This window comes from Mustela putorius, unplaced genomic scaffold, assembly GCF_011764305.1.
Source record: "Mustela putorius furo isolate JIRA1106 unplaced genomic scaffold, ASM1176430v1.1 tig00003834_pilon_pilon_pilon, whole genome shotgun sequence".
NCBI lineage: Eukaryota > Metazoa > Chordata > Mammalia > Carnivora > Mustelidae > Mustela > Mustela putorius.
In genome coordinates this window covers 39,647,294-39,674,903 of record NW_025421987.1, presented here as the reverse complement: position 1 = coordinate 39,674,903, position 27,610 = coordinate 39,647,294, and the positions used below count along the sequence as shown (strand labels likewise).

At 38.9% G+C, this 27,610-nt stretch overlaps 1 protein-coding gene across 23 annotated transcripts in view; it reads left to right on the top strand.

Moving 5' to 3' along the window:
- Positions 1–27,610, top strand: part of ZBTB20 (zinc finger and BTB domain containing 20) — a 789,640-nt gene that overhangs the window by 485,746 nt on the left and 276,284 nt on the right. For 2 of the 23 annotated variants that reach the window (XM_045088068.1, XM_004761403.3), the window contains exon 1: positions 16,753–17,074. The exons of 20 other annotated variants lie outside the window; for them this stretch is intronic. The gene's annotated coding sequence lies outside the window, so the exon portion shown is untranslated. Of the gene's footprint in view, positions 1–16,752; positions 17,075–17,515; positions 17,864–27,610 lie in introns of those variants that run through there. One more of the 23 variants, XM_013060910.2, reaches the window with a different exon arrangement.

Sequence of the window (27,610 nt, the reverse complement as noted above, 5' to 3'; positions counted from 1 at the left end):
AATAGTTGACTCTCACATTTACAGGTCAACTGAGAATCATGTAACAAAACTCCAGTTCAGGTTCTGTGAAATTTTAATACCTCTGAGACTTTCACTCCTCCTTATGGGTGAGATACCTTAAAATGGGGGTTCACAGATCTGATGGAACATAAAAGTGTGTTTATATTTATGTTTAATACTAAGACAAACTTGTCTAGTACTTTATCAGTAACTGAAAATTAGCCACACAAAGAATCCCTCTCCCATTATTGCTTTACTGGTTTTCAAAATGCATTCAGGTGAGTAAACCACAGAGTGATCAACTGAAGAATATGCAACATGTTTGTTGTCCCCCAGTGTCCTATATAACTTCCCAGATCACATACATGAAGAAAGGGATTTTCATTAGAGGGCTTCTTTTTTTTTCCTTATTAGAATTCATTTCATTAACAATAGGATAGAAAGAAAATTATTTAGAATAAGAAGCTATCAGCACAACAAAAAAAGCACATGGAACAACTAAGAAAATTCTGTAGCCTCAAAAGAGGAATACTCATAAAGGAATAAGCATGTTCCAAACATATGTTTTTGTGTAATGGTTTACAAATGTATCCAACCACATGAAAACTAATAATAGCCATTTTGGCGGGAAAGATGACCCCTTTTCTTTTTTTTTTTTGACCCCTTTTCTTAAGAGTGAAGATTTTAGCATATTTATTTTTCATATAAACGGTGAGATGATTAATGATGTTGTTAAAATGTCATAAATATTTTTCCTTGAATTTTTGCTTAGCTAAGACTTACAGCTTAAGTCACTTAAAGTCTAATCCAAATTTTGTAGCTTTTTGATATTAGATCAAGTACTACTTACTAAAATGGATATGGAGGGGCACCTGGGTGGCTCAGTGGTTTAAGCCGCTGCCTTCGGCTCAGGTCATGATCTCAGGGTGCTGGGATCGAGTCCCGCATCGGGCTCTCTGCTCAGCGGGGAGCCTGCTTCCCTCTGTCTCTCTCTCTCTGCCTCTCCATCTACTTGTGATTTCTCTCTGTCAAATAAATAAATAAATAAGATCTTAAAAATATATATATAAAAAAAAATAAAATGGATATGGAAATAACATATCTTATAGTCTTCTGAAATTGTTTACAGTAAGTTCTAGGATTACATACCATAATCTCCAAAGAAGTGAATGACTAGCAAGACAATGAAAAAGGACTAGGCCACGTTCACTTATTTTGGGAATTCATTTATCAAGTGAGCTTCAAACCTGGGAGGTTGAACCAGAAAAGTCTTAGAATCTAAGGTTGCCAAGTTTTAGAGATAGAATTAGCTAGAAGGTTTTTTAGAAAAGACTAAACTCAACTTGCTAAGGCTAAGCATTTAAAACCTGAAGTTTGTGGATTTCCAACCTGTTCTGATCTCAGCCAGATATTGGCAATCAAGAAAAAATGTTCCTTTTGTGGTACTCCAGTTACTGCCACTCTCCTAGATGAAAACTGCAGAATATCAGGGTGCCCTATTGCTCACATGAAATCCTTACCCTGCTGCCCCCAGTCCCACTCCACCAAAATTTCCCTTTTCCACTCTGAGCTATTTGTTCATTCTTGGATTGCCAATACCAGTTAAGTGTTGATCATATTCTAGAACATCAGAGTAATTAACAATAAGGTGTGAAGGAGGTTTAGAGGTTCACAAGGCAGATTTGCATTTTAAAAGAGGGTCTTGTTAAACACAAATGAACTTCTAATAGATGGAATGTGTGAAAGAGATTTTTCTCCCCAAGGGATGGGAGAAGATTATCTAGAGCTCTTTTTTAACCCAGGTGTACCTACCTGTTTCTCTCTTCAGTCTCTTGTCATTCACTCCTCTTTTTGTCCTAGGGCTTTTGCAAGCAGAGTATATTTAAAATTGGGAATCACTGGTTAGAGGGTTAAATGATAGAACCTTCTACAAACTGAAAGATCTTTGAGGCCTCAAATTAGGTATAAGAGCCCCAATCTCAGAGGAGTCAATTTAAACATACAAAAATGCCCTGCGTTATAGGATTAGTTCTTCCTTTAGGTATTTACCTGTCTAATTATTGGCATGAAGAATAATTCATAATAACTTATCCTACGATTACTGAAAGCTCTAAAGAAATGTCTTTTAAACATTGGCAAGATGAAGGAAACTCAAAGTTTTTAAAAAATAAAATTATTATAACGTTCATAAAGATGAAAACCTGAAAGCACTCCCCATATAATTTTTGATGTTAGATAGATTAAAGGAATTAAGTCAGAACACCCAAAGGTTTTTCTGGGCCAGAGAATTTAGAATTTCAGAGAAAGAGCAGAACATGGGTTAAGCATCTGCCTTAGGCTCAGACCAGGATCTCAGGATCCTGGAATTGAACCAGGCATCATCCTTTCTGCTCAGTGGGGAGTCTGCTTCTCCCTCCCATTCTCCCTCTGTGCTCTCTCTCTCTCTCTCTAAAATAAATAAAATCTTAAAAAAAAAAAAAAAATGAAGTTCAGCCTTTCATGCTCCTGCCTCAGTAAACAAGGTCCTTAGTCTTTGTTCCTTTGATCTTTGTGGGACATCATTGTCTATGTACAGGGGTCACCCAGAAATGTGATTAAACTGTGTCAGGGGAGAGTCTAACCAAAGACCCCTGCCCTCTCACCTGTGGCTCAATCTTAGCTACTGTTGGCAATTTTTCTTCAGTCATAGAAGGGTCCTAGAAGTTGTGAAGAGAAAAGCCGTTTTTATTATTTAAACAAATGGTAACTATGTTGAAAATATGTTACCTTTTACCGTATATATAGTTGTTTCACTTCTGGCTTCTAAAATGTCCTTGAAGACAGTTTAGAAGGGGTTAATAATAATGATGTTCACAGAGATTATTTGAATTTGCCAATTGAACAAATAGTTGAGTTAGGATTCAAATCCAGGATTCAAATAATTTTATTTCAGAGCTTGTGCTTTTTTCATTATAACAAATTTTAAGGGGAAATAAGCCTTCTTGTTTGAAATAGGGCTGACAAAAAAGCTGATACTACTGAAAATTAGGAATCCTAAATAATTCATTGAAATATGATTTCCCAAAATTACTCTCATCTTACAATAAACTGTAAATGGCAAAATCTCTCCAATTGAATCATCAGGATTAAAGAAATAAGCTTTTAGTTTATTTCTCTCCTTATAGAAGTTGACCAGTAGTGATTTTTTTTTAATTTGTCCTAAAGAGAGTGATTATCACTGCAAATGGTGTTATAAATAACTTTTCTTAAAAATTTTATATAGGATAGCCCCATAATTTATCATCCAAACTGGGGCACTTTTGAGAGTAAAAGTGACCACTATTAATAATTGAGCTTGAACAGTTGGAACTAGAATTATTCTGAGTAAACTGGGAGAAATGCCCAATTTATAAGACATAATTCTGGGTCTGAGAGTGATGCATTTTGAGTGAAAAAAGGCCAGCAGAATGAAAATCCATGTATCCGACCTATAACTTGTCTTGATTTCCCGCTCCCATGAAGTTTGCACTATTCAACACCTCAGCCTCATGTTCTGCCCAAGACGTGATAGGTCATTGCATCCATTTAAGACCAAGTCAGCAGGAAGAATGTCACCTGCTATGATTCAAAGCCTAATTTTTTTAGACCACTCAGTAACTGAGGGCTCCCATCTAAACTTTGACTAGGCATAACCCAGACTCTCAGACCAAAAGACAGGATACAAAATGCAATATTCCTCAGAAAACTTTAGCCACTTTTATGAGGGTCTAAGCGACAGATATTAAACCAACATTTGGAATGTTAAAAGGGAAAATCTTTCAGCAGTAAATTTCAGTGATTTCAGTAAATCACTTTTACAGCTGATTAAAATAAGATTATATAATGGAAGGGTCTTAAGTTAGTATATAATAAAAATAATTACACTGCTAAAAAATAGATTTTTATATATCAAAACTAATTACGATAGCATAGGAGTATGTTTAATCTTAGAACATCTTTATAACAGGCACAAAAATAAATTTTAATCCGAAAAAAGTTACTGTTTCTGAGAATGGACTGCTGTGTATCATCAATGTAACAGTCTTCTTTGCCTATAAAATGCACTGTTGAAAGGTGACCCTCAGAGAATGGTACAGTCAACAAAGTAACACTACCAGAAAATGATAGATCGAGAGAGTTTGACAATTATTGCTGTTGCTGAACTATTTGGAAATTCTTCACATGCGATTCATTTTCTCCACCTAGCTTAAGAAATATTTTCTCAGCCTGTATAAAGTTCAAATTAATTTCATTTGGTTCCTGTAAAAAATGTCCGTTGTTTTGTTGTTGTTTTGTTTTTGTTGTTTTTTTACACTTTAAATTTTTATTTAAGATAGAAAGTTTCCCTTCTGGACAAGTTGCAGCCTGAAAGTGGTCAAAAGTCTGGGGGACAGGAGGGAAGACTAATGAAACTTTGTTGTGGAATAGTTCACAAAGGAATACAAGAAGCATTACATAATGCAGCCCTTTGTTTGTGGAGCCTCTGACAGAATCCTGCAGTTTGAGCTCCAGCTGAAAGCGGCCACCAAAGTCCTCCCTAACGCCAGGCAGCTCTGAGTCTTTCTCCCCACCTCCTGCTATGATTACTTTGGCTTCTGATTAAATCACACCTTATATTTAAGGTCACTAACCTAAAAAGACCCAAAGCTACTTATTCTCTCCAGAGTTCCCCATTAACTTGTAATATTTGGAAGGCTTGAAAATAGCTTCTGTCCCAACTTCTGTAGTCTCTTCTCCAAAAGCAAGGGCTATAACAATTTCCTTAGACAGGGGTTAAACCTCAGGTGAAAGATTTTGGAAGCTAATTAGCATGCTAAGGACTTGAGCCTTTGGGTGAGTCACAGTCATGCTACCTGAGGGACAGAGAAAGTGTCTCCTTATGAGTGATATTTAACAAGTGCTGCTTCCTCACTTAGCTTTAATACAGTTGGAACTGCATTGCATTGTCTTCTTCGTATTTAATGGAAATCTTGTTTATATGATCTCTTATTTAAAACATCCATCCCTTTGGGGCTTATTCTAATGTTTTACTTCTTACTTAAAATACATTTCTACTAATTTTGGAAAACTTTTAAAAGTTTCTTTTACTATATGAGTAACTGAATTGGTTGTAACAGTTTCTTCTCATAGAACATCTTATTTTAGATTCAAGTGTTTTTTTTTTTTTTCTCTTTTAACCTGGTTTAATTCTCTTTTCATATCTTAGTACAATTATGATTTTCCCCATTGCTTTTGGAATGGGAATTTCATTACATGTATTGAATGTCTAGTGTATATTATCAAGATGTGAAGCTAATAAGTATTTATTAAATGCCAAGAATATAACCAGTGTTTGCCATCTTGTTAGGAAGAATAGTTTGGATGATTTAAATTATGAAAGTTCTTTCTTGGTGAGAAATCTGTTCAGTAGCAGAAATACTGATTTGAGTGGCTTAAACAAATAGGGGTTTGTGTTTCTCACAGAGCAGAAAGTTCAGAGGTAGGGAGTCGCTGGTGTGTGATAAAGCCAGGGCCAACATCTCTGGGATTCTCTTTGTCTTTGTTCATGCTTATTGCTTTAGGATCACAAAATAGTTGCTGCAACTCCAGGCATCATGTCTTTGTTCAAAGAAGGAAGAGGGGGAGGAGTATCAGGTATTGTAAACAGTGTTGAATGACTTATAGTACACCTGAAACTAATATTACACTGTGCATTAACTAACTGGAATTTAAATAAAAACTTAAAAAAAAAAAGAGAGAGAGAGAGAGGGAAGAAAGGAGATGCCAGAGGATTGCCTTTACCTCTACCTTTATCAAAAAAAGAAAATGCTTTCTCAGAAGCCAGCAGATTGCCACATAGATTTTACTGTGTAGAACTGGGTCCCAAAGCCACCCTTTGTTGCTAGGGAGGCAAGGAAATCAGGGAACAGATTTGTCATAATTGGCTCAGAAATATCGTAACTCATCATGCAGGACTGGGCACATTGCCATTCTGAACAAAATAGGGGTCTGTAGCTAGGAAGAATTGGGGGAATGGGGATTGGGTAGACAAGAGTGTCAACTCTAGCTGTATAGGCAAAACAAAAGAAAAGTTAATGTAGAACACAAAAACTACAAAATGATTTATGTTGAGGTAGAAAACAAGGTAACTAAAGCAATTAGGTCAATAAAAGAATAATAAGGTAACTAAGGTAAGAATAAAACCTTAAAAGCAGGAACATATATTCTGTGTTTGGGAAGTAGCCACTACATTATGAATTCCTTAGTTCTTTGAAGGCAGGAAGTAAGTCTTATTTCTATTTATTTTCCTGGTGTCTCACACACAGTAGATACTTATTGAATCATAGTAAATGAATGTGTAATATTCCAACCCAGAAGTCCAGACATGACTTCACAAATTATAGAGATAACAGAAGAGAAGATTTAAAATTTAGGACTCCCTTGACAATACCAGGATAAAGGCAAACACTAACACAGACCAGCTATACTCTAGAATACTTGTCGGGAGGGATTGGAACCTGGGATGCCTAAGCAAGGTAGAGCAAGAATTGGAGGCAGAAATGCCAAGTTAATAAATTGAACTTGATCTGTGAAAGCCTGGTTATGTTTCTGGAATCCAATTTTGGTAATACACAAACAGCAGTGTCTGACAGGCCCTCCACGTGTTAGAAGCACCAAGCCTGCTGCTGTTGTTTGCTCCTTTTTGCTCCAAGTTCTGCTCTCTGTGACCTTCAGGGATTTCCAGTGTGCTAGGAGCTTTGGAAAAATGAAATGTAACTCATTGGAGATTTCCTAGATGACTACAACAATTGAAATTTTACATTTATTCAGTGCCTGTTGTATGCCAGTCACCCTCCTGCAGTTTTTAGGAGATTATGAAAATAACCCTGGCTACAAATTATTTACATTCTAATTAATAATTTAAAAGTTTTGATTGATTCAAGATAAAAGAAAGGAAAAAAATTATACCATTCCAAAAGAAGAAGAAGACAACGAAGAAGGAGAAGAAGAAGAAGAAATCAAATCAGTTAAAAGGATAGGTTGATTGGCTTTTATTGTTATGGTGCTAACTTAACCAGACAACTAAGCCAAGCATTAAACTCGTTTCTGCAAATACTATACAAATAACTTCCACCAAAGGGAAATTGCCTTTCTTGCTATAGGCCTGACTTTTTTTTAATTATTTTTTTTAATTTAACAAAGGACAATGTTTCTTGTTTTATTTCCCCAAACCTAGAATTTAAATTTGGTTTACAGTCTACAACATGACTGAATAGCAGACTGAAATAATAGATAAAAATAATTTCATTTTTGAATTACATCTTCATGAATCCCACATAATTTCAAAGATTTGACATTACCTTTTGTTTGTACAACCTTGATTTTACCTGAGAAATATGGCAACAGATTGGGGGATTGGCACAATATTAAAATAGGCAACTTTAGTTACTTGGCATTTCTAGCACACTTATGGTCTATGGCCATTTAGTGAAGTTTACTTGTTACTTTAGGCTTCAGCCTCCCTGGTTAGATTAGAAGACTTAAGGTTTATTTGAGCTGAAGAGTACTTCTTATGTGACAAAGGAACACCTATTTTGTTTTAATTGATTTAGTGATGTATTTTCGGTGGCAGATCTTTAACAACTCCTCCAAAGACTTGTAACATTGCTAATATTGTACTTGAATAAGTTATTTAATTCATCTGTGCATCAGTTTTATCTTCTGCCAAATGAGTTAACTAGACTTGTGCGATCTCTAGCTACTTTCAGCTCTAAAACTGTATGATCTCATGTTTCAGTTCAAGAAATATTAGTGAAACATTTACATAATGCAAACCAATATGGTAGAATCTAGATGGATACAGAGGTGAATAACATGATCTTTTTATGTAAATAGCTTACAATTTGAAGCATTCAAGGTTGAAATGTCTATTTCCCAACACATCCTAGCTCCTTATGTTTGGGATGTTATTTATGAACGAGGGTATATAATTTATTCCCAGAGGGGTGCAAATTTTGTCATTTGTCAATGCTTTTCATACCTAGATTTGAAGAACCCAAAAAAGGGTCTGAACTATCATGTTAATAATGTGTATTTGTATCCTACCTTCACTTCAAAGAGTTTAGAGCATTTCAGAACTATTATCTCCTTCATCCCTAAAGAAGCCCAATGCATGTAGAAAAGGATAAATATAGTTATTCCCATTTTGGGGATTAGAAACTGGATCCTAGGCTTCCTGGAGTCCTACACTGAGGCATTGAGTGAGAGCATAATAATCTAGGCATTGTCACCCAAGGCTGCACAGCCAACTTCACTTGAGGGCAACAATTTCTTTTTAGAAGTTCTGTAGGGCCCAACTGCTAAATTGTCTTCCACACCATATCCTCCCTTATTCCCTGTTCAAAAAACAGCTTAGCCATTGATGATTTCAGTTGTATCAACAGAGGGAAAAAAGGTTTAGGGCAAGAACGGCCTTTGTGCAGCAACACTGTGATAAGGAAGCAGTAATACCATGCTATAATGTTTCAGTGTCGGGTGTGCATTAAAATTAGAAGTGGAAAGGGGGTGCCTGGGTGGTTCAGTCGGTTAGTGTCTGTCTTGGGCTCAGGTCATGATCTCAGGGTCCTTGGGTCATGATCTCAGCGTCCTGGGATCAGTCCCACATTGGACTCTCTGCTCAGCGGGGTGTCTGCTTCTCTCTCTCCCCCTGCCCACTATGGGTGTGCACTCTCTCTCTCAAATAAATAAATAAAATCTTTTTTAAAAAATAAAATAAAATTAGAAGTGAAAAGAAGTTGGGGACTTCTTCATCAATCTAATCAAACTACAGAGGACCAGCAGCCATAAAGAAACCTCAACTTATGCCAGGTGAGAACATCATTCAAAACATGCCATCCTGAAAACTGCCTCCAGTCTTGGTATCGCTAGGATTTTTCTAGTCTGTTTTCAAGAGGTGTCAGGAACATAAGAAATTTCTTTTTTTTATTCCCATTTCTTTTCTTTCTTTCTTTTTTTTTTTTTTTTTTTTTACAATTCTAGCAAGCAGCTCCTTGGAAACAGGTGATTATATTTCCTTCTTTACGTAAATCTTCTAGATAGTAAAAAAGTCATATCTGTGTTTCATCTCATGGTTTCCTTAGTCAAAAAATTTGCATCTGAGGCCTAGGAAAATGTTTGGCCTTCACAATTGAATGTTTAAACAGGTGCACACCGCACTGGGCTGACTGAGGAAAGGTAGTCTCCTCCTTCTGGAAACCCTGACATTAAGAGAATGATTCTTGTGTCGGCTTTCACAAGTGCTTGTAAAGGAAAGTTCAGGTGAATCTTAAATCCTATTACCTGGTTGCTAACCAACTTGCCTCCCCCCTATTTCTGTGTTCTCATGAAGAAATTGATTTAATAGATTCAAGATATTATTAAATACATTCTGCATTAATATTATATGTCCTCTTTGAATCCAAGTGGCAATACAATAGAATTTCATTTTATAAATAACACCTTTCAAGCTAACACCACAGGGCACAGTACAAAAGAATCAAAATAGAACACAAATGCTGTAATCAAATGCAGACCCCAGGAAGGCTGATTAAAAAGGCATGTTGCTAGTAAGAGCAGCCGACAGGGTAAGTATAGTGGGTCAGAGCAGAAAAGCCTGCTGAACAGAAGGGCAAACTAAAATAAAACGGACTCGCCTGCCTGACTCACATGGATTCACGGCTCTCCTTTGTCACTATCCCCCTTTGGACTCAGGAATCACAAGGGAGATGTGTGTGTCTATTTGTTGGGGAGGTAGGCATCAACTGTATGTAGGGTCATTAGGTTTATCCTCAGTCCTTATACACAACACAGAGGAGACACATCCTAAAGACAACTGCCTCCAGCTGGCAGCGATTGAGAGACAGCCTGAGGAGGCTTGCTTTGCTCGGCGAACCACTGGTTTTCAGAAAACACAACTGTGAGGAAGCAAACAGGTTCTTCCCATAACATCGAGCACAGACAGTACTATTTCGGTAAATGAGTGAGACACATGCTTTGTGGCCTTAGCCTGGTGACAGTCTCCTCTCCACAGGACCCGCTTCTCACTAGAACTGCTTTCTGTGTCTTCGGCCCCTCACCAACACAACCTTTCCTAATGTTCTTTTGTGTTTTAAAACCCTACCTCTTATTAGAGAATAAAAGGTTCAGGCTCTTTTTATTTTTATTGTTATTATTATTTTTAAAGATTTATTTATTTATTTGAGAGAGAGAGAGAGCAAATGTGCAAATGGGGTGGGGGGGAGCGTGGGGAGGAAGGGTAAAGGGAGAGGGAGACTCCCACCTAAGCAGGGAGCCTCATGTACGGCTGCTTCCCAGGACCCTGAGATCCTGACCTGAGCTGAAACCAAGAACCAAACACTTAACCAACTGAGCCACCCCAGGTGCCCTCAAGCCTCTTTTTAAAGGAATTAAGGAATTAGGTTAAACAGCGTCAGTGTTTCAGCAGGATACCTCCTTAGCTATAAGTAAAACCAGTTCTAAGAGTGATCACTTTTAGAAGTGCACCAAGTTGGTCATTTTCTGATGTTTCTCTATTTGATATTAAGACAAGAACCATAGGAAAAATTTCCTACTAAATACATGACCCATTTTTCTGAAAAATATCAACCTATACTTAACAGTCTCCCCCTGCCCCCCACCCCAAAAAATGAGTCAACAGCAAATATGGATTCTTGAGTCAATAAAAAGAAAAGAAAAAAATTTTAAAAATGATCATTGAGACAGTTTTTACCTCTCTTGAAGCTGTGGGTTGTTTGTAATGACTCTCTGATTATCATTTAGTTGAAACTCTGGACTGGGCTCACTGATGCATAAATTTAGGTCAATAGGTTAGCATTTCTGTACATCTTTTTCTTAATCTATAAATTATAAACAAAACACACACGAGCAGCACTTGAGAGGAAAAGGTTATTATACAAATACTAGTATTGTTACTTTAAAAAAAAAAAAAAGATCTTATTTGAGACACAGAGAGAATGGTGCAGGGAGAGTAGAGCAAGAGGGAGAAGCAGAGTCCCCGAGGAGCAGAGAGCCTGATGCAGGGCTCAATCCCAGGACCCTTGTGATCATGACCTGAGCCAAAGGCAGATGCTTAACCAACTGAGCCACCCAGATGCCCTGACTATTGCTACTCTGACAGTATTCATTTAGCTATGCAGAGTCAATTTATTAGTAAAGGTGAATAACATTACAGTAAATTGAGAGCTTTGGATTATAATCAGCAAAGTGAGTATTTTTATAAAATATGTGAGCAAATAATGATAACTTTGAGTTATCATTGCATTGCCTCTTCAGCCCAAATTTACCCTTCCTTACTTCTCTACAAAAACATATCTGAGTCCTTTAAATATATTTCTTTTTCAAGCTAGTGTGAGTGCACTTTGTCAGTAGCGGGTCCAGAGAGACATTACAGGAAGAAGAGGTTTTGCTTGCTGGTTCCTGGGTATTCCTTTGGCAGAGTCCAGCAGTGTGCATAGTTTCTCCAGGGCCTGGCTCCTGCAGCACACACAGCTGCTTCAGTGTCCAGCAGCTGAAGAACACGTAGCTTCTCCAGGGCCCAGTGACCAGCAGCCTCCCCCAGCACCCAGCACACGTGTGTATGCACATGCACATATGCATGCATACACACACACACACTGGGTAGTTTGTGTAGCAGCGTGCCTCCGATGAGACATCTCCCTGTGAACAGCTTCTCTGTTCCCTACAGTGCAGATTTCCAGCAAGATCTTCTAATGCAGCTCTCTAGCAACTTCCCTGCCATTCATTCATCAATATCTGTGCCTGGTCCACCAAGATCTGGATCCCACCACAGGACCGGAGGGGACTCTCTCTGGGTACTGATTCTCAGCCCTACAAGTAATCGTTGCTCCTTATATTTGCTATTCTTATATAATTTAGAATTCTCTTTACTTCTTACTAGCTACTCCCTCATTACTGCAATCCACTGTTATAGTTAATAATTCTTTATATTAAACTTCTCCTGTTCAAATTGCTGTGTGGTTTCTCTCTCCTAATGGACCCTGACTAATACATACCCAAAGAATATTAGAATAATCTGTATTCTTTGGGAGTATGGAAAAGTAAATATGATAAGCCATCACTTTATGGAATGGATTAACATTGGTATAAGACACCTTATCTAAGCCTGGCTATTAGAAAATCAAAACTTTTGAGAGGGTGCTTGGGTGGCTCATTCGGCCCCAGGGTCCTGGGATCGACCCCTGCATCAGGCTCCCTGTTCCGTGGGAGCCTGCTTCTCCCTCTCCCTCTGCCACTCCTCCTGCTTATCCTTGCTCTCTCTCTCTCTCTCATTGTTAAGTAAATAAACAATAAATAAAATCTTAAAAAAAAACCTTTGAGAATCTGATGCTAGATTGAAAAATGATATAATATGATGTTATATACTATTTTAAACTACATATTGTTTTAAGGACCTTTTTTTAAATATTTTACTTGATATCACTGAGAATTTCTTATATGGGAACTATAATAAAGCAAATCACAAAGGTCTAGATTCAAAAATAACTCGCTGACCTTGAAAAGATGTTGCAAAGTAACACTACTATGTGAATTGGTGTATTATTAATGTTAGGATAATAATGATACCCATCACTTACTGAGAACTCAGAAAGTTCTTAGCATTTTACATTAAATTATTGAATTCTCATAGCAATAGAGGTGGATGCTATTATTATCCCCATTTTACCAGTGGGAAAACAGAGGCTTGGAAAAGTTAAGGAACTGGCTGACATGGTATGTGTGGTAAGTTTCAGAGCCAGAATTTGAACCGAGATTTTCCTGTGAGCCCTGGTTCTTAACCACTGCCCTCTGCTTCTAGAACACTACCGCTAAAGCAGATAGCAAGTTCCCTGGGAGAACAAACACAAAAACTTGTTTTTGTTGTTTTCATCAAATATCGGGGGGAGGGTGGCAGGGAACAACAACAACAACAACTCTGAAATATCCCTAAAATGTGCACCACACCCTGCCCTGAGCTATTTCTGAGACAGGCAATCTCTCATTGTACCCAACAAGATATGGACAAAACTGGACGAACACTGATGACCCAGTCCCCAGAACCAAAGTGTTAACAGTGTATCCACCACCTAGCAGCCTTTATTCCGAGCTGAAGTGAAGGCAGATGAAATATTAACAGCAGTTCTAGCAGCACAAAATGAAATATGAGATCCTGTATCAGAAATTATTAGTAACCTGTTAAAAGAAATGCTGAAAAATGGCAGTTACCAAATTAAAACTGGGAAACAGAGCCCAAATGGGAAATTTCGAAAAGTTTGGAGGAAAATAAATGACAGATTGTCCTCTTGGCTCTTATTACTATGCCATCCTAAATCCTACTTGGCAATACGTGGTGGAGGTGAAATAAGAACTGCATCACTGCCAGTGCTGGGCCTCAAATTTGTAGTCCTAAGTGTCTGGGATGATGTCTGAGATTGATTAGAAAAGTGGTTGGAATTTGGTAGCGTTTAGCTTTATCGAAACTGAAGAGTCTGGAGACTCTTATTATGAAAGGCTTCCTCTCATTTGTGAATTGGCCCCTTTGCTCCACTTTTGGATGGCTGGCTTCCTCCATGCAGAGCTACACTAAATGCTCTACATGGGAAAGCTATTCTCCTTAAACGCCTTCACATTTAAAGCATCTATCTGGTTAGATTCGTGTTTCTGACTCCAAATAGCTAGCATCAAAAAGGGAGGGGGGGTTACAAATACCAAATACCGGGCAGCAAATGAAGGAGCTATTTTTCCATCAGTAATTGAGAGCAGAGAAAGGACTATAAGCAGAGCAGTTGAGCATTCGATGCCAGAGAGAAAAAGGAAATGAGCTATAGGACCATACAATCTTAGTATTGGCAGAGACCATGGAGCTCATGTGGTCCTACCCTATCATTTTTCAATGAAGAGACTGAGACATGGGGAGTTAAGGGACTTGACTTGCCCTGGACACATAGTTGTTTACCGACAGCCAGGCCAGAAACATTTCCCAGTTCCCAGTCTGGAACTCTGCAGTTCAGTGTGCTATTGCCATCCTCTACTGAAAATTAACACTAACCCAGCCTGGAACATAGAAGAATTCAGCATCTGTGGGGAACAAGAAGCATGATGAATTTTGAGATGGAAATCAGTCTGGGAAAAAGAGGGGAAATGGATGATCCTGCTCGGTTGTGACTCATTGGCCAAGCTTGTGCAAGACAGTTTGTGTCCGTTTACTCCCCCGTGCCTTCCCACGAAAAATAATAAAACCTTCGGTTATAATCTCCCAGGGTTTATATTTATGCATTCAGATTTGATTTGCTTGGCAAACTCTCCTGCATGCAGGTTACCCCCAGCTATGGATTGGTGGCGCTGCTATTGATCCCTGTGATTTACAGGAGCCTAACTTTCCTTCTCTAGCAGTGAAATATGTTCTGGAGTCTTCTCCAGAAGACACTCCTAACTGAGGAACAGAGTAGGTTCAAGATATAAGAATTATCTTCTATTAACCCTTGTGTTCTATTAACCTCATGGAGAACTTGAACAACATTTGGGCCTTTTAATCAGGCTCCTGAGTTAGGTGGAATATATATATAGAATTTGGAAGCACAGGTTTCTTTAAAGCAAAAGAGTAGCAAAGAAGATACAGTAAAAACATCTCAACAGGATTCCCTGTGAAATAAGCAGTACAGGTCTTTTAAACCGAATATTTTTCAGAATAGAGCAACCGGAAATGAGAGAATCCGACAGTATGATGAAAACTACAGATGGAATGCTTTGCATGAAAAGTGATTATAGACAAGAGAGGACTCAGGAGTGGGTAGGCGTGGAGTTGGGAAGGAGGAGGTAACTGAAATAAGAGAAGATAATGCTTGACCAGGTCTAGTAAAATATTCCCTGCCGCAACCACTGTTCCATGAAGAGATTGAGCCAAGAGGCCTGAATAAACTAACCTTAAGTTCAGAGTTGCCATTATTGTGGGAGGCATCAGGGAGGGCACATCCGGATTTGTGTTACACAGTAATCACTGCTGGGTGTCAGCATTCATCAGCCAGATGGTCAGACCCACAATTAATCAATTAGGCTGGGATGATCAACCGGACTAAGTTTTCCCCTTTGGTAAAAAACCCTCATCATGCGGTCAAGGCCAATAGCACTTTTATCCTGTTGCTTTTGGAGAACCTTCTAAAAATCCCTCTTTTCTTTTTTTCGGCTCCTAGTTACTGGACACTGTTAAGCTTCAAACTGCTTTGACAATATAGATACCCCAAATTGGGACTTTAACATAATAGATTCTCAGCATTCTCTGTGTTCAAGGATAATGTTTAACACCCCCAGACAGAAATGAGCTTTTCAAAGCAGCGTTCTCGGAGGAGTGTTACCCAACTCATTTTACTGGGGCCTTCATATGGGTTCCATTCAGTCCAATGGAATAACATTGGAAGTGACTCTTTCGGTGGGCACTTATGAAAATGATAATCAAAGAAAAGCAATACCAATTTATTGAGTGCTCACCATGTGACAGACACTGCTATGAAAAGGACCGACAAACGCTGATTCAGTCCTTATAAATAATTCAACAGTGATAGTATTCCATTTCAAAGACAAGAAGACCGAGGCTAGAAAGTTCATCTGCCCAAGGCTGAGCATTTAACAAAGATGTGTTGAAATAACATATTACACTCTGGAATGAAAACTAAATTGATTTACTCTCCATTTTCTTACACATCTTACATATGTATGCATCTCTAAGACATAAAAATTAGGAATGTATACTGAGTCCTTATTATTCCTTGTCAAAGAAATATTTTATTAGTGTTTCCCAGCTCTGCAGATCTTCTCTTCCCATGCCATTCTTGCTACACACCATCTGACTTGAGTCATCACTATTATTTGCTGATAATTCTCAGTCTCCACCTCAATCTCCTTATCCAGATACGGCTCCTCTAAGGTTGTTTCAGATACTAATATTTTTCCCTATCCATTGGCTCATAGGGCAGTTTGCCTCCTCTCAAACAAAATGTCTGTTACTGACTGATTTTTTACATTGAACCTTGTCTTTCCTTCTGATAGTTTATTTTCCCTCTCCTCTTAGTGTATTACGGCAACACTGCAGAGGGAGAGATGTTGGAAACTCATGTTGGTGGGAAGCCTCTATTTATGATGGACATCTATGCTGACCCCACTGAGTAGAAGAACGGACACCATGTCATATGTCCCTTGCATTTTGTCATTGAACTTGGCCCTCTCTTTTCTCTCAGCTCTTCTGTTACCCCCACCCAAGCTTGACTTAAGGAATACTTCTCTTTAGCCATTTTGTGACCAGTATTCACAGGTTATACAAGGACACTATTGACTCAAATGCACGTCCTTTTATATAATTACATTCTTTTATGGAGTAGAAGGCTTCTTTTTGTTATTTAACAGCAGGGCTTTCCTTTAATTTTTTGTTTTGCTACTTACCAAATTGGGAAAGCAATATCAAAATGCCAGGATAGTGTATAGGTAACCACTGGTTCTTAAATCAAAATCAAGTGCAGGAGCACATGGAGGGGGAAAAAAAAGTATTCTAGAAATCTTAACGAACCTCTTTTCTCCTCCAGGGCTCTCACAGTGCCCTTTTTTCCTAACTGTGATACTTTGATTTGCTCTTGTTGTGTTTGGTAGGCAGCTGTTGGCAGTTTTTCCCTGGCTGCTCCTTTTTCTGCAATCCTACCATCTCCCCCCACACCGCCCCCCCCCCCAGCCGAGGAGGCTCTTTCATTTTGCCCTGCAGCATCTCCGTGTATCGCAGAGCCGAGCCCTGCCATCTAGACTGCCTTTCTGCTTCATTTTGCTCCTGACCTAAACCCCCCTGCTATTCTAGGCCTGGCCTCTCATGACCAGAGACTGCTGACTCATCCTGGCCTGTGCCAAGCTGTGCAGTCGCTTAGCGATGTGGACAGGAGTCGAAGGACTAGAATGAGATCACTGAACTCATTTCACTTGTTGCTTACGGTACAGTCCAGCATGAGCTGGAAATGTAGGAACCTCAGCCTCCCGAGCAGAAAGAGTAAGTAGATTACACACACTGCATCACCAAGTCCTCAACAAGCAGTGGTCGGGCGGTGGGTGGGGGCCGGCTTTCTCATGGCCGTGGCCAGGGCATTCCGGTTCATCAGGAGTGTTCCTTTGTCCTCTCTTCTTCCTCTCCTCCACAGTCGAACCCTCCCCCGCTTCCCTGAACTTCCCTTCTGAAAATGTCCGGATGGCACAGCAATGATCTGGGCAGAAATGAAATTTTGCTAATAAGCAGGCTCTGCAAGAAATCCTGGAACAGTGACACTGTTGAAACTGCTTCGTTTAGTTTGTCTACTGGGAACTCACATGAACTTCCCAACAGAATTCAAGGGGATAAAAAAAATCATTTTTGGTGTGTGTGTGTGTGTGTTTTTTTTTTTTTTTTTTTTTTTTTTTTTTTTTTTTCCTTGATTCTCTTTTCCTTTCTGTTTTGAGGGAGGTAGTTTCAGGAGACATGGCTGCATTCTGGTGTGGTGTAAAGTTTTCCGTCGGGAGACAATAATGTACATTCCTCTGGCAGGACGGGATGGGGTTTTTTTGTTTCTCTTGCTGTTGTTTATTTATAAGACATTTCCTCTCAGTTAGTGGAAGTTAGATCGTAAGAGGCTCCAGTGATTTTCCTTCCACCTCCCCTCCCTAATTTCTGTGCTTCAGCACTCTGGAACACTGTGAACTCGACAAACTAATCAGAGCAGGGAGCTTAGCAGCCAGGCCTGGACACTCTCAAGAGACTGTGCTGATTCTCAGTCGACACTCCTTGGGATCAGGAACCACAGTCCTGGTGAGTGGTGAGGTTCCAGAATTTGATGTGTCAAGGATTCTATTCTTGGTGTCTCTGAGGCAGTCAGGAAATAAAGGGTGTTTAAAAAATATATACTTTTTTTTTTAAACGCTACCAAACAATTCAACGGAATGATGAAGATTTTAGTGTGCACAGCTGAGAGCACTCTGTAGACAATGGCAGAGCCTTGAGTCCGTTCTCAGGAGGATCCTGCAGGCTTAGGCTTCATGCTGCCACCGATGGATGTCAGCCTTGACATGCCTAGCAAACATGCTTGTGGGAGGAGGAAGGTAGGTGAGTGTGTGAGGGTAGGGAGGTAGCTCTCGCGGTGGTAAGAGGGGGAAATGAAAGTGAGACTCATCGTTCATTTGGAGTTTCTCTCTACCAACTTCACTCATCTCTATTCTGGACATTTACATTCTGCTCAGAATACTTACCTCCCCAGCTAAGCAGGAAAGAAAAGTAGATGCATAGCAAAGGAATATTGTTAATACTGTTCTTCTAAAGATTGCTTTGCTAAGAACTGGTTGCTTTTAAATGTGAAGGAACCTCCCCTCACCCGACCTTTGGAAAATATTATTTGTCACACCCTCTTCTTTATTCTTCTGCATTCATGGTATCAAATAGAAGAATGCAATGAGAATCCTTATTTGGTTCCAGGGAAATTTATCATCCTGACTTAGGAAAACTAGATGACTGTCCTCTCAGTATTAAACCCAAATATAGTATTGTCCTCAATATAAGAGACTCTGATTGAGTGTGCTCTGGGACGTTGTCGAAGGAATGGAATGGGGGTGGTTGCATCCTGTTTGATATGAGACTAGCAGAAGAATCAACAGACGAGCTTTCAGAGCCAATGTGTGCCTTCCATGCCCTTACTAAATAACTTACATTCTCCCCGGAAGTGGAATTTCAGCTGGAATGTGTATTTGCCCTTTGCCATCAGGTGCCTACTTTACTGCTTGTCAAAGATATTTGATCTTACCATATTTTCTTGTCTTTCTTCCAATTTCAAGAATCTGGCATATTCCAAAATATTAGAAGTGAAAAAAATAATAAAAAAAAAAACAAACAAAAAAACATGGTGGCCATAAAAGCATTTGAGTGTGTGGCAGCATCTGAAGTAAATTGCTCTTTGGAAAGGAGGGAGGAGTCTTTGATGTCCCCAATATGGTTCTCATAGGCTAAAACTTTCAAGAACCACAACCCAGCCTAAGGGGCGCTTACTCGATGTTCTTAAATATTTGGAAAGAGATGCTAATTTTATTGTTTTAGTCATCCTTGCTGTTAACGCATTGCCAGTAGATTCCTCCTAAAAGTTGAAAATGCTGTAGCAATTATCGATTTTACATTGAACCAGATGTGTTTTGTGTGTGCCTGCTGTGTGTACCCTTGTCCAAGCTGGTGCAGTCATCCAACATATTCCACTGGTACTTAGCTTTGGAATTTTGTCTGCTACTCTGGACGATTCAGATTCTTAACCAGAGAACTCACACTTGCTCATATATCTAAAGTTCTCTGTAGAGGCTGACCCCTGCTACAGCCTCATCAAGGACTATCATGACCTCTAGAACAGAGTCAGGCTCATATCACGATACCTGTGATTTGTGAGGCACCCCAAATTCCTCCCCTGTCATCATGATAGGAAGCGGTCTCCACATTTTATTAGGATAGGTATGATAAACATTTCAGTGGTACGTAATGGTAAAGTTCGCCTATTTCAGTTAGACATGCTAATTATGGCCATACTATTTGTATGTTAAAATGTCTCTTGGGGGTTTTCCATTAGTCTTGTTTTCTAAAGAAAAAGATTGAATAGGAAAATGGTGTTAAAATTTTTTAAATATAGTATAAAAAATGTAACGAGTTTTTAGCCCATTACCACCAAGACCTACGTAGTGGGTTGTACTTCACACAGTTAACACTCGGGCTGTAGATTCCCAGGAGAATTATCTGTAAGTCTCTGGTAAGGATGTCTATTTAGGACTACACCAAAGGCAGGCTGGATCTCTAACACTTTGAAAACATTTTGATGTTGAAATCTCCTACATCTAATATGTAAAATTTTCTGAGCATTTTTAAGCAGAGAATAGGTAAACATGAATATCTAAGAGTGTATCCCAAGAGATGACATTTTAAAAATATAACCTGCCAGAGAGATTCTCCTTATTATTGGCAAGATCTGGAGGTCCACGTGGCTCTGGAAGAATTCAGCGGCTAATTTGGAGTATATAAGTCCAAATATGATCAGTTCATCTCTGAAAGGCAATATAATGATGTGTTTCTTTCTGTTTAAATTGTTGTATTAATACCTGATTTTTTTCAATGCCTGTGTTACAAACCTTAATAGCATACTATCAGTAATTCAGTTTATCAGTGGTCATCGCAAAAAACTGTAATGTCATTTCAGAGGATGTATGCTGTGGAGTGTATATTTTCCTGTGTGCACATTTTAGCTATAAGTGCTTTCTGCATGTTACATTCATTTAATTAGGCAGTCATAATTAGACAAAAATGACATCGCTTTATGATCACACCGATAAGAAATTGTTCTTATTTATTTAAAAATGCTTTTTGATATTTATGATTCCTTTAAAAAGATACGTATTTTCAGAAGTTAAAAAGAAGGGGTTGATTCATTGTATCATCTGAATGTGTATGTATGTTAGCTTGTAAGTGCATATATGCTTGCATAATGGCATACCTATATTCAACCACTGAAAACAGGAGTGACTACTGGCTAGGCTTACTTGCTTTGGAATTCAGTCAGAGGTTTTGCAGATTGACCTTAAGTGAAATGTAGCTGACATTTTATCACACTGACAACACAGAAATTTTGTACAAATATTTATGAACAGTATAGATACCAAAGTGGAGATTTGGTTAGCCAATAAGGTGAGTAATTCTCCTTCATCAAATATACATATTAGGTTATAAACCTAAATTTTATTATGTACAATCTCAAAATAATAATTGTTATGTGTATAAAGTAGTTAAAATTAAGTAGAAAGAAATTAAATTGCTATTAATTATCTTAAAGTTGAGGCTGTATTTAATGAATTCACTTTATTTTATAAGAATGAATTTATATAAAATGTCCCAATTTATTCCAGTTTCTCAGTTACTTATCTCTACGCTAAATACTTTGATGCTGTATTTACATATCAGCATCGGCAACTATAATTTTTCATACACCTTTTTAAGACACCCAGCCATATCGTGGCTTGCCAAGTCACACTTGTTTCTCTGAAGCTGTTTATGATAATGCAAATAAAAGCTAACTTCCCCTTCTGACATGGATAGCATTTTTAAAATCTCTAGGTTTTAAAAAAAAAAAAATCTCTAGGTTTCATTGGCACTTGTCATATACTGCTTTGAACTGAAGTTTTTTTATAGATGTGAAACTACAGGTGGTTAGAAGGCAGGTAGTACATTTTATGTTCATCTCCCTCCAACCAATGTCAAATTGCTCAGTCTGCGTGGAGGATCAGTGAGTAGGTGATTAATGAGTATCTATACATCAGTGCATTGGCAATGTGTATGTCTTATTTATCATAACAAAAGGGCTATGTCCAGAAAACAAATCAATAGATTCTTCTCTACCTGAATCCCTTAAGTTCCCATATCAGATCTGACGTGCTGATAGCACCTGCTGCTGTCTGCTGAGGTACAGTCTCAAATTTCCAAAACTCAAAGGGCATTCCTGACAGAATATGGGGTCTCAAACTTGCAGTAGTTCCATCCATTTTCCAGGACTCTTGAGGGTGGCTACATACCAGCTTGTTGCACTCCTGGAGTCTGAAAGGACCAGACTCACCTAGAATGTATCATATTGACCAAAGGCCTCTCCAGCTTACCAGTTACTCACTTACAGTCAACCAGTGGTTCTTCCTTTCTTCAGATGCAACATCTAAGGAGCTCAGGCTGATGTCAGACATGGACAGGCATAAAGACTGCCTCAGAATGCCCTGTGAACCAGATAGTGGGGGTGTGAGGCCAGACAGCACAATAAAGAAAGGGGCAAAAGGAAGGGCAGCCAAATCATTTGCCCTATCTTAACAGACACTAATTTAAGTGACCCTTTTTATGCAAATAATAGCGAAGATAGCTAAGTGCAGCTGTTTCTCATGGATGAGTAGAGAAATTGGTGGGATCTCTTGGTGCTGCTTCATTCATTAAGCCACAGTACACTAAGGCACTGTTAGTGCTCTGGGGATATCAGAGGAGAAGAGAAATTCCAGCACCTTACATGGCACCTGGCTGACATGAAGTACATTCAGGGAGTAACTTCATATCCTACAAACCAACCCTGATAAACAATAACTGAAAAAAAAAACACAAGATATTGTGTAAAATGTGCTTTGATTTTGTCTGTTGTCAATGGTCAGTCAACTTGGCAGTCCTCAAACTACATCTAATTCTGTTTCCTACACCAAATTCTTTTCTAGAGCTTCTAATGTGTATAAATGAAATGTAGTAGTTTCATTTGCATCTTTTTTATTTTCCCTACTTATCCTTTAGTGAACTGAATTCCTAGATGTAAGCAGCCAGAGGGAGAAAGAGAAGAGGTTCACATAATGGATAATTAACCCTTGAACAATGGAAAGTTAACTCTCCATAGACATGCCAAAAACCGAAATGTTTTGCTGTTGAATTTGTTCTCCTTTGGGTGTTAACACATTAAAGACACCTCCATTAGCACAAACTTGGCATCAAACAACCTGTTCATCCTCAAGATACAAGTGCCACACTCACCTTCCAGTTCATTCTGGCAGGATTTGTAGCCTGATGTCCTCTTGGGTAGCCATGTACAAACCACTCCGAGGGGCAAAATTGTATGAGTGCCTAATCCACTTTTGAAAATGAAAGAAAAGGATCTGTCTTATGAAAGGCACCTCATAAGGAAAGACACAAATTGTAATAAAAGGTATTAGCACCTTGCACCTCCTGTTAATTGCCTTCCTAGTCAAGAGGAACCAAAATAGTGTAATAAATGTTAGAGCTACATCATGAACAGAGTGCAAAGAATTGTCTTTACCTTTTAGTACTGAAATGAAAAGAGTAGCAAACCTTAAACTACCTATGCAGTCTTAATTTAGGCTCCTAACCTTACAGTTACTTCATTTGTCAAATGAGAATACTACTACCCACTCAACACACTTACTGGTGGTGTTATGAGGATCAGATTACAAAGACTATTCTTTAGCACATTCATAAAGTGTGGATTTAACATTAATTCATTCACTCACTCATTTATTTATTAATTCAAGAAGCACTTTGAACCCCTACTCTGTGTCAGGTATTATTCTAGAAACTAAAGATCAATGCATTTATTAACAAGTATCTATAGGGGAGCACATGCCATACACCTGGGATACTATAGTAAACAAAACAAACAGAAGTCTCTGTCTTCATAATGCTTCCTTTTTAAGTCAGGGAAGAAAAACAATAAACAAATACATATGTCAAAGATATCGTGCTGGATAGTGATAACTGCCACAGAGAAAAACGAAGGAGGAGAGAGAGTGAGTGTGTGTGAGGGGTGAAGTTGCAATTTTAAATTGGAGAGAGAAAGAATACCTCATTGAGGGGGCAGCATTTGAGAAGTTCAAAGAAACAAATTTTATAGTTATCTAGGCAAAAGCATTTTTGACAGTGGCACCAAGTGAAAAGGTCCTGGACGAGAATGTATCTGGCAAGTTTGACTGATAACTGAGTAGTGTTTGTGGCAGAATCAGAGTAGGCAAGGAAAAGCATGGTAGGGGATAATGTAAAGAAGGTGAGGCCTGAGCATGTAGGTCTTTATATGCTGTCATGAGGGTTTTGACTTTGTCAGGGACAATACGAAGATGAATAAGACATGACCTCAAGTTGCTCCACAGGAGAGACAGATAAGCAAGCAAGTTGGGATGATGCCATATGCTAAGTATCGTAAATGAAGGATGTTCAAGGAACTTTGGAGGTGCAGTAGTGTGGGTTCAGCTGAATGTACCTTGAGGCAGAGGATCAGGGAAAGCTTCACAGAAGAGCTAATGAATCCATTCTGGGCCTTGACGGATTTTCCCAGATGGTCAGAGGGAGGAAAGGCTGCAGGGTCAAAGGCACTTCAAGAGGAAATAGCATGGCGAGTCGAGAATCAGTGTCACTGATGTTTAGCAGAGGAGGAGGGAGAAATGGTGCTGTAGAGGTAGTCCGGGAACAATCACGTTGGGCCCTGATCACCATGCAAAGAAGTTTTAGCTTCATCTTATGGCATTTGGGGAGCCATTGAAAGTTTTAAGTATGGAAGGTTAATGATCAAACTGTGTTATGGAAGATCGCCCTGGCAGCAGGCTGGAGGATGGATTGGAGGAGTGGGAGAATGGGGCAAGAAAATGAGTTAGGAGGCAACTGAAATTGTTCAGACAAGAAACAATGAAGCCCTGAACTAGGACAGTAACTGTGGGAATAGGGAGAAGGAGACACGTTTAAGAGATAAGAGACAGAATGAGCACAATCTAATAACCTTCGGGCTGGGTATTGAGAGAAGAAGGCATTTTGGATTGCTCCCAGGTTTCTGCCTTACACAACTAGGCAAGGAAAGCTCAGAGGAGGAGCAGCAGGTTTTGTAGGCTGGGGAAGATGATAAATTTGCTTTTGAATGTGTTTATTTTGAGATGTCAAGGGGGCATCCAGATTCCTGGTAGGCCATTGGATTTAGTCAGGAAAGCTGAAGATAGGTCAGCAAGACTGAAGTTGGGCAGTCATCTGAATTGTCACCATCACGGTAGCAGTTAAAATTATGGAGTGGACTTTTCTCAAGGAAAATTTATTGACAGAGAGCAAAAGGGAGCAGATCCTTAGGGTATATGACATTTATGGAACAGAGAGAGGAAGAGGAGCCTTAGAGAAGATGATGATTATGAGCAGCAATCATGGGCCAGTCGTTGTACCAAATGACGGGGGAACCAAGATCATTGGCACCCAGATGCTACCCCAAAAATACCCACAGTTTGTACAAGTGGAAGAGGTTATCCTCCCTATCACCAGCAGCCATGGGACAGAGCTAACACAGGAAACCCCATGCATAACAGAGAAAACCATGTGGAATACTTAATTAGCATCAAGGGAGATTATTATAAAGGCAGAATCCTAGAATGTTTGCTGCATGCATTTTTGCTATACAGTTCATTTCTGATTTCTCTAATACTCATATGTGTATGTTCCACTGTTAGCATGGGTTCAAGCTATTGGCAAAACAAGCCAGGTGTAAATTATGGTAGAATTGAAATCGATAGTGCTTTGAAGCACTGGAGTGCCCAGTTCACATCAGGGCGTGCGTCTGTGTTCACTGAAACATGGCTATCAAGTGCACCCCGAGTCATTAGATGTGTTATCCAGTGAATAACAGCATAATGATATTTTAGCAGAGCAGCCTTATGATAAATTCTGCTTTAGTGGAACTCCGTATACAGAGCAATTTCTCCCGGCCGTGTACATTGCATGGCAAAGAAAGGATATCCTGCTGCGTATCAGAAGGCTGTAATTTCATTTAGGGGTTCTATTGACATCGTAAACTGCAAGATCAGAGCTCAAGTGGCTATTTAAGTCATAGGAACTTCAAGCTAAAATTACTGCCTGGTCCTAATCGCCACCTCTAGGGGACTCCTGCCTATACATACACGCTTTATATTTCTATCTTTGTGTCTATAAATACTCAATCACTCCAGGGGCTGAGGTGATAAGCTATCCCAAAATATGGAAGGTATCAGTCACCTTTGTAGCTAGTACAGGCTAAGGGCCAAAAGCGGCTATATTATTCATTGAAGGTCAAATGGTAAAAGGGGCCAGAAATCCCTGACGAGTTCAGAGGTCGGGGGTTCCCATTTGTCTACTTGGAAGATATTCTCTACCAAATTTAAGGTCGGTTTTTCTAGCATGTTGAGACTAGAAAGTAGGGATTTTAGACTTACACATGCAGTCATTCTACAGCCAGTAAGTCTTTGCCCTACTTTTTCCCCCTCTCTGTTTTGATGCAGATCACTTATGAAAATAATAGTACTGAATAGTCTTAGTACCTGGAAAGATACAGGTTATATAGAAAGAGTTAAAGCTAAGTATGGATTTTTGTTTGTTTCTTAATGAAAATTTTATGTTCATAGTCCTACGTTAACAATCAACTTTGTAAAGAGTAGACACTACAGAATTGGACACTGGAGTCCAAACTTCCTTAACCGGGAGGGTGCTGGTATTTTGTTTGGTCCCTCTCGTGATGAATCCCTGGGCTTGGGATTCATCATGCTGTCTTAATAAGAAATTCCAACAGAATTATCATGGCTAAGAAAATCACAGTAAGAATAGAACTTGTGATTTCTCATAAGGTAAATGTGTTCTATAGTCATCTTATTAGCCCTTATGTCACACTATAGAGAAATGGAGGAGGAAGAGGTAGAGAGCTGAACCCACACAGCATGGCTGACTGAAACTAAAATTGTCACTTTCCATATCAACTGGCCTATTTCTTTATGGTTTAAATAGCATAATGAAAATTAAAGTCCACAAGAGCCAAATCCCTCTCATCTGTTACCACTGCAGTTTCATTATATTCTTGAACAACATAATATGCCATTGTTAAACATTTCTGAGAAGAGCTACTGCTTTAGTAAGAGTATCCTCAAATCATTTATATTTATGGGAATGTAAAAAGATATTATGTAGACAATAGACAAGCTCTGACCTGAGATAATACAATCCTCCTATTGTTCCTCTGGATTTAAGCAGCATAGCAGAGTGATTAAGAGGGCAGACTGCCTGGGTTCTACCAACTCACTAGCTGTGTGAGCTTGGAAAACCTAATTCTCACTACATCAGTTTCTTAATCTGTAAAATGGGGATGATGATACCATCGTCATAAAATTATTGTGGGGAGTAAATGATCTAATGAATGTAAAAATATTTTAGCCAATATCTGGTATATAGGAAGCACTCAAACATTAGCTCCTGTTACATTCACCATTATCATCTTCCTCATCATTTATTCCTTTCCTATAAAGTTATGGTTAATACCTGTTAGGAAAAAACCTACACAGTTGTGTGCATGCCCACGTATACAAACACACACCCACACACCCCATCTTCCTAGGAAGGCTTGCTTACCCCAGCTGTGGGCTTAAGCGACACCTTCATGTTAATCTCAATATCTTCATAAGCAGAGACTATATGAGGAATTCATACTTTGAACAGAGTGGGTTTGGTTCTAAGTTTAGCCTTAACACTGGTTTTAGGTACTTGATACACAATTACTGAGATGCTGGACTCACTCCTATTACCTACTCACCTGAGTTGCTCTCATTTATCGTTTAAGTCCTTACTAACTATGGATTCTGTTAAGCACAGTCTAGTCCAGATCTATTGATCAGTTCACCGTTATAGCTCAATAAATTATTTTATAAGCTCAATAAATAAAAGTAGGATGAGTGAATGAATGAATGTTCTACTTACACCCTTTTCACTTAGGTCATAGTCCTGGCTACCTGATATTCTCACTCTCTACCTAGGTCACTGTATTCACTATCCCTGACTATTATTCTCAGTCTTCCAGTCCAAACTCTCCAAGTTATTTTTATCTTTTTGACTGATTTAAACCTCTCTATACTCATATCCAAAAGATATAGTAAGTTTATCCCTCTATCTGCTTCATTTTTTCCTTCATGGAACCATGAATACCATCTTTAGAACTGTGTTCTCTATGCTTCTATCTATGCCTTT